The sequence below is a fragment of the Peromyscus eremicus genome, chromosome X (assembly GCF_949786415.1).
Source record: "Peromyscus eremicus chromosome X, PerEre_H2_v1, whole genome shotgun sequence".
NCBI classification, from domain to species: domain Eukaryota; kingdom Metazoa; phylum Chordata; class Mammalia; order Rodentia; family Cricetidae; genus Peromyscus; species Peromyscus eremicus.
In genome coordinates this window covers 111,100,402-111,113,766 of record NC_081439.1, presented here as the reverse complement: position 1 = coordinate 111,113,766, position 13,365 = coordinate 111,100,402, and the positions used below count along the sequence as shown (strand labels likewise).

The 13,365-nt window shown below is 38.6% G+C and overlaps 1 pseudogene; it reads left to right on the top strand.

The window, feature by feature from the left end:
* Nucleotides 1–3,759: 3,759 nt before the first annotated feature.
* Nucleotides 3,760–4,191, top strand: LOC131899948 (small ribosomal subunit protein uS12-like; annotated as a pseudogene).
* Nucleotides 4,192–13,365: the final 9,174 nt, after the last annotated feature.

The following is a 13,365-nucleotide window of genomic DNA, read 5'->3' as shown; positions in this document are numbered from 1 at the left end:
AAACAGAGGGCTGAAATCAGTAAAATTGAAACAAAAGAACAATACAAAGAATCAATGAAACAAAGAGTTAATTCTTTCAGGAAAACAACAAGATAAACAAACCCTTATCCAAATTAATGAAAAGGCAGAGAGAGAATATCCAAATTAATAAAATCAGAAATGAAAAGGGAGACATAACAACAGACACTGAGGAAATCCAGATTATCATTATGTCATACTTCAAAAACCTGTACTACACAAAATTGGAAAATGTAAAAGAAATAAACAGTTTTCTGTATAGGTACCACATACCAAAATTAAATCAAGACCAAATAAGCAATTTAAATAGACCTATAGCCCCTAAGGAAATAGAAACAGTCATTAAAAGTCTGCCAACCAAAAAAAAGCCCACGGTCAGATGATTTCAGCACAAAATTCTGTCAGAATTTCACAGAAGCACTAATACCAGTACTCCTCAAATTGTTCCACACAATAGAAACAGAAGGAACATTGAAAACTCTTTTTATAAGGCTACAGTTACCCTGATATCCAAACCACACAAAAATTCAACCAAGAAAGAGAATTACAGACCAATTTCCCTCATGAATACTGACGCAAAAATACTCAGTAAAATACTGGCAAACTGAATCTAAGAACACATAAAAAAATATCCACCATGATCAAGTAGGCTTCATCCGAGAGGTGCCGGTGTGGTTCAACATATGAAAATCTGTCAATGTAATCCACCATATGAACAAATTACAAGAAAAAAACCACATGATCATCTCATTAGATGCTCCAAAACCCCTTCATGATAAAGGTCTTGGAGAGATCAGGAATACAAGGAACATATCTAAATATAATAAAGGCCATATACAGCAAGCCAGCAGACAACATCAACCTAAATGGCAAGAAACTCAAAGCGATTCCACTAAAATCAAGAACAAGACAAGGCTGTCTGCTCTCCTCATATTTATTCAATATAGTACTTGAAGTTCTAGCTAGAGCAATAAGACAACAAAAAGGAGATGAAGGGGATACAAATTGGAAAAGAAGAAGTCAAACTTTTGCTATTTGCAGATGATTTGATTGTGTACATAAGTGACCCCAAAAATTCTATCAGGAAACTCATACAGCTGATAAACACCTTCAATAATGTGGCAGGATATAAGATTACATAAAAAATCAATAGCTTTCCTATATACAAATGATAAATGGACAGAGAAAGAAATCAGAGAAATAACACTCTTTACAATAGCTACAAATAACATAAAAAACCTTGGGGTATCTCTAACCAAATAAGTAAAAGACCTGTATGACAAGAACTTTATGTTTTTGAAGAAAGATATTGAAGAAGATATCAGAAAATGGAAAGATCTCCCATGCTCTAGGATAGGTAGGATTAACATAGAAAAATGGCAATCTTACCAAAATCAATGTAAAGATTCAATGCAATCTCCATCAAAATCCCCACACAATTCTTCACAGACCTCAAAAGAACAATATTCAAATTTATATGGAAAAAGAAAAAAAAAACAGGATAGCTAAAACAATCCTTTACAATAAAGCAACTCCTGCAGGCATCACCATCCCTGACCTCAAGCTCTACTTTAGAGCTATAGTAATAAAAACAGCTTGATATTGGCATAAAAACAGACACTTGGATCAATGGAAGCAAATCAAAGACCCTGATATAAATCCACATACCTATGAACATCTGATTTTTGACAAAGAAGCCAAAACTGTACAATGGAAAAAAGAAAGCATCTTCAACAAATGGTGGTGGTATAACTGGATGTTGACATGTAGAAGAATGCAAATAGATCCATATCCATTGCCCCACCAAAACCTAAGTCCAATTGGATCAAAGACCACAACATAAATCCAGTCACACTGAACCTGATAGAAGAGAAAGTGGGAAGTAGCCTTCAACGCATTGACACAGGGGACTGCTTCCTGAATATAACACCAGTAGCACATACACTGAGATTGACAATAAATGGGACCTTCTGAAACTGCGAAGCTTCTGTAAGGCAAAGAACGTGGTAAATAAGCCAGAATGGCAGCCCACAGAATTGGAAAAGATCTTCACCAACCCCACATTTGACAGAGGGTTGATCTCCAAAATATATAAAGAACTCAAGAAACTAGACATCAAAATGCCAAACAATCTAATTAAAAAATGGGGTACAGATCTAAATAGAATGCTCAGCTGTAGAATCTCAAATGGTCAAAAGACATTTAAAGAATTGTTCAACATCCTTAGTCATGAGGGAAATGCAAAGCAAAATGACTCTGAGATCCATCTTACACCTGTCAGAATGGCTAAGATAAAAAACAACGATGACAGCTTATGTTGGAGTAGATGTGGAGAAAGGGGAACACTCCTCCACTGCTGGTGGGAATGCAAACTTGTACAGACACTTTGGAAATCAGTATGGCAGTTTCTCAGAAAATTGGGAATGAATCTACCTTAAGACCCAGCTATACCACTCTTGGGCATATACCCAAAGGGTGCTCAATCATACCACAAGGACATGTGCTTAACTATGTTCATAGCGGCATTGTTCATAATAGCCAGAACCTGGTAACAACCTAGTTGCCCCTCAACTGAAGAATAGATAAATAAAATGTGGTACATATACACAATGGAATATTACTCAATGGTAAAAAAATGATGACATTATGAAATTGGCAGACAAGTGGATGGAACTAGATAATATCATCCTGAGTGAGGTAACTCAGATACAGAAAGACAAACAAGGTATGTACTCACTTGTGCATGGATATTAGATGTAAAGCAAAGGATAACCAAGGTATAATCCACAGCCCCAGAGACACTAGGTAACAAAGGTAGATCATAAGAGGGAAACATTTTCCCCTGGGAAGGGGAAATAGTTGAGATCTCATGGATAAACTGGGGCAGATGGGGGTAAAGGGGAGGGGATGGAGGACTGGTAACATAAGGGATTCGGATGGTGGAGTTGGGGGAGGAATGGAGAGGGAGAGAAATGAAAGAGTTTTCTTGATAGAGGGGGCCATTATGGGGTAAGGGAGAAACCTGGGTGCCAGGGAAATTCCCAGGAATCCACAAGAATGACCACTTCTAAGACTCCTAGTAATAGTGGAGAGAGTGCCTGAACTGGCCTTCTCTTGTAATCAGATTGGTGACTATTCTAATTGTCATCATAGAACCTACATCCAGCAACAGATGGAAGCAGATGCAGAGATCCACAGTCAAGTGCTGGGCCGAGCTTTTGGACTCCAGTTGAAGAGAAGGAAGAGGGATTATATGATCAAGTGGTGTCAAGACCATGACAGGAAAACTACAGAGACAGTTCATCCGAGCTTGTGGGAGCTTCTGGACTCTAGACCAACTGCTAGGGAGCCTACATGGGACCGGCCTAGCCCCTCTGTATGTGGGTGACAGTTGTGTAGCTTGGTCTGTTTGTGGGGCCCTAGCAGTGGGACCAGGAGCTGTCCCTAGCTCATGAGCTGGCTTTTTGGAACCTATTCCTTATGATGGGGTGCCTCGCTCAGCTTTAATGCAGCGGGGAGAAGTTTGGTCCTGCTTCAACTTGATATGCTATGCTTTGTTGACTCCCATGGGAGGCCTTACCCTTTCTCAGGAGTGGATGGAGGGGGTAGGAAGGAGGTAGGGGAGGGAACAGGAGGAGAGGAGGGAGGGGAAACTGTGGTTGGTATGTAAAATAAACAAAAAATTTAATAATAAAAAAGAATGTATAATAGGCTTTCTCTCGGGCTTGTGGCACGGGCAAGATGGGCAATTGTCATCATCTCCTTACTTCCAGGAAGCTTCACAGTCACTGAAGGGACCAGAAGTGGCATGATAAACAATTCAAGAAAGCCCACTTGGGCACAGCCCTGAGGGCCAATCTGTTTGGAGGTGCCTCTCATGCAAAGGGAATTGTGCTGGAAAAAGAATGGGTTGAAGCTAAACACCTATATCCTGCTGTCAGGAAGTGTGTCAGGGTGCAGCTCATCAAGAGTGGCAAGAAGATCACGGCTTTTCTGCCCAATGACAGCTGCTTGAACTTCACTGAGGAAAATGATGATGTTCTGGTTGCTGGATTTGGTAAAAAAGGTCATGTTGTAGGTTGTATTCCTGGAGTCTGCTATAAGGTTGTTAAAGTTGCCAATGTGTTCCTTTTGGCCCTTTCCAAAGGCAAGAAGCAAAGACCAAGATCATAAACTTTGACAATGGAAACACAGTAATAAAATTTCATATTCTGAAAAAAAATGAATTTATAATCGTGGGTCTGGAGCAATGGTTCAGTGGTTGAGAGCACTTGTTGCTCTTGCAGAGGACCCAGGTTCAATTCCCAGCAACCACAGTGTGGCTCACAGACATCTTTAACTCCAGTTCTGGTTCTGTGTGTACCAGGCATGCATCCAGGGCACATATATACATGTAGGCAAAACATTTGTCCACATAATATAACTCTAAATGTTTCCTAAAAGGTCTCCTTAAAAACAAAATTGACAGCCTTAATCTTGAACAAAAGTTTCCACTTATGGACTTATGGGATGTCCACTCTTTGCAGTTAACTGGGAGAAAGAAAACAAAGGAGGAAAGACTGTTGTGTATATCTCATTCAAATGAAGTTAATTTTTGTTCTAATATGGTTAATATGAACTTCTACAAAGGTTTCTTATAGTAATGATTGTGGTCTGCATACATGGTTGTTGGAATGAGGGATGGTGTTTATCAAAACATTTTCTTCTGTCTGCTCAGCTCTTCATTAGTTCACCTTCTGTTCTAACAAGGCAACTATTTAACTAGTTACAATGAAGAATTAAAATAATTTTTTTTTTAAATCTGGGCAGAATCAGAATCTCCAAACCTTAGGATGAAAAAAAAATGAACCCTTTCACTCTAAGAACAGTGCACAAGGTATGCAAGTAGCCCAACCTCAACTGGGGAGGATAGTACTTACACAGCAGTTTCGTAATTTCCAATTGGCAAAAGCTTTCCTACATTGTAATGACAGTTTCCTAGATCCATCCTCATGTTGACCCATGCATCCTCATCTGAAAAGCTATGTGAGCTTCCTTAGCTCATGATGGTTTTCTCTGAGTGTTCTTATATATAAGAGAATTCAATATAGGTTTCATGGTTATGAGGTATCATTAATTCATCTCTTTACCATCCACTTAAAAAACACTGAATTTTGCTTGCACTACCACAACCCACTGGCACCTGCCAATCTACAAGCCTCGTTTCACACTTAGGCCTGTGAAACGTCTTCATGTATGGGTCAACTTTTCTGGATAAGTGCAGTTACCACCCCTTATCAAGGAAGCTTCTGTTGACAGCAAAGAGAGGCCACTGCAGAAAACCACAACTGGCTACAATGCAGAGATAGATCAATGGGCCATGGGGATGACTCAGGGAACATCACTGAATGGGGATCAGAAAGACAGAAAAATTGTAAGAGCCAGAATACCAGGATGTGTGCTGTGAATCAGTCTCTGCTAGAAATGGCTGTATAAACAAGACCAGAACAATGACAATATCAGTGCACATATTAACACGGAAAGTTATTTTGTGGGGTTTCACCACTAGACAAAGAACTATAGACAACTAATGACTTCTGGGAGGAGGAGAATAAGTCTCTCCCAGAGATGAGTCCCCTTATTGGCTGTCCAGTGTAGAGTGGTCAGCCCTGAAACCAATATACAAACATCAAAAATGGACTCAGCAGGTTGTACTTATATATTTATGCATATATGCACATTTATATGTATGTTTGTAACAATAATAATTAAGAAAAAGAGGCTATCAACTTGAGTGGGGGACATGGGAGGGATTAGAGGGAAGGTACTTGGGAGGGGATGGAGGGGGGAAAGAGATAGGGGAAAGTTATGTAAACACTTATTGAATCCTTCCAATGTATCAAGTTCTAGTGCAGTTGGTAAGGATGTAGCAATGAACAACAAAGGCTTATGCTCTACTGGGCTTAGGTAATCAGTAGCAAGCATCATATTTTGATATTGACAACTTATATAAAGAAAATAAAACATGGTCATAAGAAAATGATGAAACAAAATTATTGTTACTGGGCTGTGGTTTCCAGGAAGGAGACACTTGTGCTGAGACGGAAGGACACAAAGAAAACATCCATGCTAAAGTACAGGGAAAGAACACTCATGACAGAATAAGCAGCTAGCCCTCAGGCCTGACAGCATAGGAAACACAAATGCTTGTCTGTTAACTGGGAGATAATTATGGCTGAAACATAATGCTGTGTGTCCAATTCTTGTGGTCTGTTGAGAAATTTTGTCATTTTAGCACTTGAAATCTTATGTTCTAGAAATCTCTAAATCACATTGTGGGATTTGGGATTACCACAGAAACTCATTATAGCATGAACTTCATAGTCAGAATGCCTTACTCTATGTTAAGCATACTGTGGTCTTTTGTCTCATCTCAGATGATAGAATTGCAAGATATCTCAACCACAAACCCAAATCAACTCCTGAGATGGACTGTAACAGTATTCCTGTGGTAAGTCTTTTAGGATAGTCAGTTATTCTTAGTAATATACTTTGCAGTGAAGTGAGACTGAGACTGATTTTCCTACATGAACTACTCTCAATTCATTTATTATACTTCCTATGACTGTACAATTGATTTTCTTTGAACTTCAAGGTTCAGTTTTACCCTTTGCCCAACAATGCTCCATCTTTTGAAGCTTGACTCAGAAGTTCATTCCATTGAGGTACTTTTGAATGCTTTCTAATATCCAAATCTTTACCTTTCACATTTTGTTTTATTTGTGTTACCAAGAATTTGACAAATTTAACTTTTGGTCTTTTACTGAAATAATTTGATAAAAATGTTAAATATAACCAGGATCTTGGACATGTCACTAGAGACATTCTTCCAATATAATATTGATCCATTAATCAAGGATAAGAGAAGTTTTTAATATACACTAAATCTTAAAAATTTATGCTTATTTTATTTACCCTTGATTTGGGATACAACATGCAATCACAAGACCTATCATTTCCTTTGGTAGATAATTGGTTATAAGAATTGTAGCTGGAATGGGTAGAGAACATTATGAAGATCTAAGAGAGAAAAAGGATTCTGAAAAATAATTCACAGGTCTTACAATTTGAAGAAGATTGAAAGATGAGAAGGCTTGAGGAAAACAAAGAATTAAATATTGTAGCTTGCCATCAAAGTCATTTAAATTAAGCCTGCAATCATAGGAGAGATAGAAATAAATGGATGTGAATGCAATCTGAATTACAAACATACATGGTGGTCACATTTTGACTGCAGTGCTATAGTTTAGGAACAAGAGCTTTACATGATTCAGAACTGTGCTTATAGAAGAATATTCTGACATTTATAATTTATTGTAAAGCTATGGTGTCCCCTGACAATTCTTTCTACATGTCAAGCTCCATCATTAATAAATTTCCTCACTGTATATTGAGTTATCTTTTAAGAAATTTTAAAAAATTATATAAAGTATATGTTTAGAAATTCGTTGACAATTTCACTCTTCTACACAATTTATCATAATCACATCTATGTTGAACTATTCCTCCCTGCTCCCCATGGAGCCCTCCAAGTGGGTCCTCTCCCTTTCACTTCTTGTTTTTCTTATATAACCCATTGGATCAAATTAGTAGGGCCTGCATATGCATGAGTATGAGGCCATCTACAGAAGCATGGACAATCTATCAGTGGCCACTTACCAAAGAAAAATTATTTCCTTCCTGGCAGCTATCAATTTCAGTAGCTCTATAGCTAGGGGTAGAGCCTCATGAATCCCTCCCCTTCCCAAGGGAGAATGTTGACTGGCTCGATCTTGTACAGGGGTTTGCAGGTAAGCACAGCTGCTGTGAGTTTCTGAGTGCAATAGCAATGTCCTATCCAGAGGACAGCATTGCACAGAGCTCTTCCCCATCTTCCAATAATTTTTTTCCTGCCATCTTTCTGTCATGTTTCCCGAGCCTTGGCAGAGGTGATATAGGTGTCCCGTTTAGGACTGAATACCCACTCACTTATCCTCAGCACTTTGACCAGTAATGCATCTCGGCACTGACTGCTGCCCACCACAGAAAAAGCCTCCTCTGGCCAAGGTTGAGAGCAGCATGAATCTATGGGTATAAACATAAATATTTAGAAGGCAGTTTGAAAGTTTATAAAGAATATTGTTAGTACTTTTTTAAAAATTTCATTCTTTTTTCATGTCATTTTTCAAAACAACAGTAGTAGCTTTCTCCATGAGTTCTCTAATGTTCTGAACCATGGGTTTTTGGTCAGGTTTACAGTACTAGGCATGGATTCCCTGTTGTGTAGCAGGCCTCACATCCAGTCACAAAGTGATTGGTTACCCGCCTGCCTCAAACACTCACTACACTCTTGTACCAATGAACACATCTTATGTAGAAGGTTGGTATTATAGTATGCTGAGTCCAGTGCTATGAAAGTTCACATAGGATTTGTCTCTCAGAGAGGACTGCATAGCACCTTCAGGTACTATGAATGTTAACCAGTAGGTAGGACATTTCCCAGTCAGTACCCAATGGATTTCTTTATTTGCTACAACCAAAGTGTGTTGTGTCCTTACAAATAGGGTCTTACCAAATAGCATATGGTCGGCAACCAAGGTTACTGGTTATAGCCTGTTTTGTTTGGGGGCTCCTGAGGCCTTTTTGACCAATTAATTGTAGGGAGGAATTCCATAATTGATACTGAGATTATTATTCAATAACATGTTATCTGGGGAAAGCACTGTTCACCCATGTAAGATATAAACTCTGTTTCCTCCTCCTCTTCCTCCTTCTTTCTATATAGACAAAACTTCTCCCATTAAAATACTGTTTTCCTTGTGTGTATTTGTGTATGTTTGAGTGACTGAATGTCACTTGTGTATACATGATTGTGAAGTCCATAAGAGGACATTCGATCCCTTGGAGCTGGAGTTATAGGCAGTTGTGAGCCACCTGACATGGGTGCTGGGAACTTAACTCAGGTCCTTTGGAAAAGCAGCAAGTCTTTTTAACTACTGAGCCATTTCTCCAGCCCCTCTTCTTCCTGTTTTAAAATGTTATTTTTAAATTAATATCTTATGAATTAGTGGGTTTTATGAGGCTTTTTTCATGAATTCTCAGTTTTGACTAACACCTTCCTCTCTCCTCCCAATCCCCTACCCCAAACTTCCTTTAATCTCCAGTTTCCTCATCCATCTGCTTTTGTATTATAAGTGTTATACTGTCCTTTCACTCCTGGGTGTGAGTTCTTCAGCTCCTTTTAAATTCTGGCTTCCTTTCAGAATTAGTTCTTCTAACCCTTATCCTTTATGATCCAGAGCAATGGTTGGTTCAGTTTCTCTGTAATTAGTAATTTTTTTGATTGTTTGCTTCACAACTCATAGTCTTTTGCTCCAAGCACTGATATCTGCCATCTACAAAATAAGCAGTGGACTGTACTAAACCATGTGCTGTAGTTTGTAGTTTGCCAATTGCTGGTCTAGAGCAGATAGCAAATGTGTGAAGTATCCTTGCAATCATATCCTATAATCTGAATATTTCCTTGTATTTATATTTTGCATTTTAATTGGAGACTTCCCATGCCTTTAAGGCCATTGCAATTGTAGCTATTAAGTCATCCACAGGTCTTCTTGTCTATATTAAAGCACATTCTTTTATGATGCACTGTGATTTCTGAATTCCTCACAGAACTAAGGCATGGAAACAGCCTTATATTCTACAACCTCAAGTCTCTGAGTCTTCTGAGAATGCTGCCCTTAAAGAAGTCTGCCAATTTTTATATCCTGACCCTGAGGAAAACTTTTGCAATCTAATTATGAGGTGTTAGCAGTTAGCAGGAATTAGCACCCATCATGTCAAAAGTTCAGATTTCCTTCAGTGAAACCAATTCATACTTAGACACAATGTTAGCCATTTGCCCAAACAGTTTAACCACCTTCTGCAACAGAACATATGAGCATCTTTGGGTGAATAAAGCTGCTACTGCAAATGGGCCCTTAGGAAGAATAGATAATGGGTGGTGGCCACTAGGGAGTTTTGTAGCTGGAGATTTCTCCAGTCCTGCCAGAGCCTGCAGCCACTCAGACCCAAGTAAACACACAGAGACTTATATTACTTATAAACTGCATGGCTGTGGCAGGCTTTTTGCTATTTAGTTCATATATATATATATATATATATATATATATATATATATATATATATATTTGGTTTTTCGAGACAGGGTTTCTCTGTGTAGCTTTGTGCCTTTCCTGGAACTTGCTTTGTAGACCAGGCTGGCCTCGAACTCACAGCCTTCCAAGTGCTGGGATTAAAGGTGTGCACCACTACCCGGCTAGTTCTTATCTCTTAAATTAACTCAATTTCTATTAACCTATAAGTTGCCACATGGCTTGTGGCTTACTGGTACTTTACATCTTCTCATGGCAGCGGTGGCTGGCACATCTCCTGACTCAGCCTTCCACTTCCCAGAATTCTCCTCTCTGCTTGTCCCACCTGTACTATACTTCTTGCCTGGCTACTGGCCAACCAGCATTTTATTTATTAACCAAATCAGAGCAACACATTCACAGCATACAGAGGGATCCATATCTGTAGCTAGAGTTTTCCTGCCTGGCCCACCTCAGGACAAATCTCTCTCACCTGCCAGACCCACAGCCACTCAGTCCCAACCAAGTAAACACAGAGACTTATATTGGTTACAAACTATATGGCCGTGGCAGGCTTCTTGCTAACTGTTCTTACAGCTTAAATTAATCCATTTCTATAAATCTATACCTTGCCACGTGGCTTGTGGCCTACCGGTACTTTACATCTTCCTTGTCCTGATGGCAGCTGGCAGTGTCTCTCTCACCCAGCTTCCTGTTCTCTCAATTCTCCTCTCTGTTAGTCCCGCCTATACTTCCTGCCTGGCCACTGGCCAATCAGTGATTTATTTATTGACCAATCAGCAACACATTTGACATATAGACCATCCCACAGCACATATCCACAGCAGGGTTTTACAGGGGAGATCTCTACTAAATACTGAATCCCCAGTGCTGATCCACCTGAAACCAAGAAGTTGCCTAGTAAGACATATATTGCTCATAAAAAACCATGCTTTCCTCCCTAACTATAGGATGAGTAGAACTCCTACTTTATTCAAATTTTTAAGTTGATTAAAATTTTTCTAGGTGTTCCCAAATCTTAATTCAAAGCACAACTTATTAGACAGGGGCACTATTTGAGGTGAGGAAGGGGACAAACAGGAAAGAGGAAGAAGAAGCAAGTGACGGTAATGAAGGTGTGTGAATATTGAAAAAGTACAATGATATGTACACATGATGATGTCATAATGAAATCCATTGTGTGTATGCTTATCTTCACAATAATAAAATGAAAAAAAGAGAAAAAGAAAAAAAGATGAATGACAAGAACAAAAACAAAAACAAAGATCATTATACCTTTATAGTTCTGAAAGAAAGCCCAGCAGGGTGTCACATGCTTTTAAACTTGGACAGTTGAGACTGGCATCTATCTGTGACTTCCAGGATGATCTGGTCTATACAGCCAGTTCCAGTCCAGCTAGGGTTACATAGTAAGATCCTGTAAACAAACAAACAATAAAAGCCACCTTGAGACCTGAGCCAAGATTTTCTTACTGGGCTTTGCAAGGTACCTTGGGCTTTAATGCTATCATCTGTAAAGTAAATGAATCTCGCTAGACAATAGCTGCTTATCACTGACATTGTTCTCTATTGAAAGCAAAAGCATGTTGGAAAATTGAGATAAAAATCTAATGCTTTACCAGACATGATGGTACATGCCGTTAGTCCCAGCACTCAGGAGGCAGAGACAGGATCTCTGAGTTTGAGGCCAACATGGTCTACAAAGCTAGTTCCAGGACAGCCAAGGTTGCTACACAGAGAAACCCTGTCTCTAACAAATCAAAACTAAAACCAAAACCGAACAACAACAACAACAACAACACAATAATAACAACAACAAAAGCAAACATGGAAGCCACAGATAACTATAGCAAATGGAACAAAACCAAAAATACCAGCTTTTACTCATGACCATAAACAATGTTTGTGCTTTTTCTCTTTTCCTGTGCCCATGTTCACAGTAATTATGTCACATTGCAAAATGTGTTGTGACTTGCTTTCCCACTCAAGGGAGTTTTCCTAGCAGCACAAAATTATTAACGGTTCTTCCAGCTCAATAATTTCATATGTTTGTTTTTTCTTCTAAGGTAATCAGAAATCATGGTAAATTATATTTATCTCAACAACACAATTTAAAACTTTTAATGTGAATTAAATGTAATAGGCATGCAATTAATTCAAGTTACTATAGACTTATAAAGAGTAAAAACAATCTTTTATTTACCTTTGAGACTTTATTTAATTATAGAATGAATCCAATGTTCAGCAGGGCATGAGGGTATGTATATACCTGTAGTACCAGTACTTGGGGGAAGTTCAAAGCTGGCCTGGGCTTCGTATTGAGTTCTAACCAGCTTGGACTACAGAATAAAATCCTGTCTTAAAACAAAAAGAGAAAGAAGGAAAACAGAAAGATCAATAAAAGGCCAGGGTTTTCCATTTCTTTCTCACCTAGAGAAGCATAAGCTATATTAAGGCCAGATAGTAGTTTTCATGACAAAGTACTGCAGATGAACAAATATAAAATCTTCAAACCCCCGAAGATTCTCTGATTAAGCAGTTCAGAGTGTACATTTTAACACTTGGTAAGCTAATGAAAAATATTGGTGCCATGTGGGAAAGAATGAAGAGAATTGCCTTTAAGGATGAATTGTGGCAGGCTTTATATCCTAATAAAACAGTTTTGAGAGCTCAATAAAACAATACTGAAGTTTGGGCATTGGTCAAATACTGAATAAGTGCCCACTACATGGAAAGCATTTGTCTCACAGGAATGTCTGTCTTTCATTGACTTGAGTGATGCTCCAATGGGTCATTTCATTCCAGGAAGGAGTCTGTGCACTGAGCAGTGTCTCACATCAACTCCAGGCAAGCAGTAGGGTTTCCATTCCAGTGAATTCAAAATGTAAGTCAAAAAGTCTTTCCCTGTACTAAACGAGGAGAGGAAAACTTTTAAAATCTATTTTGTACTCATACATGACTCAAAATAACTAGAAGAGGTGGCACTGGAGCATCCCACTCCAGGACATGACATGTGTCTGAGGTGGTTGACATATGAATTACCCTTATTTGAATTTTGTGCAGTGTATACATTTATTAAAATATCACATCATACTCATCAGTGTATGAAGTTATTATATATTAATAAAATCTTAAAATTCTGAATAAAATAACAAGGAAGGGTAAAATTAAACCTGAT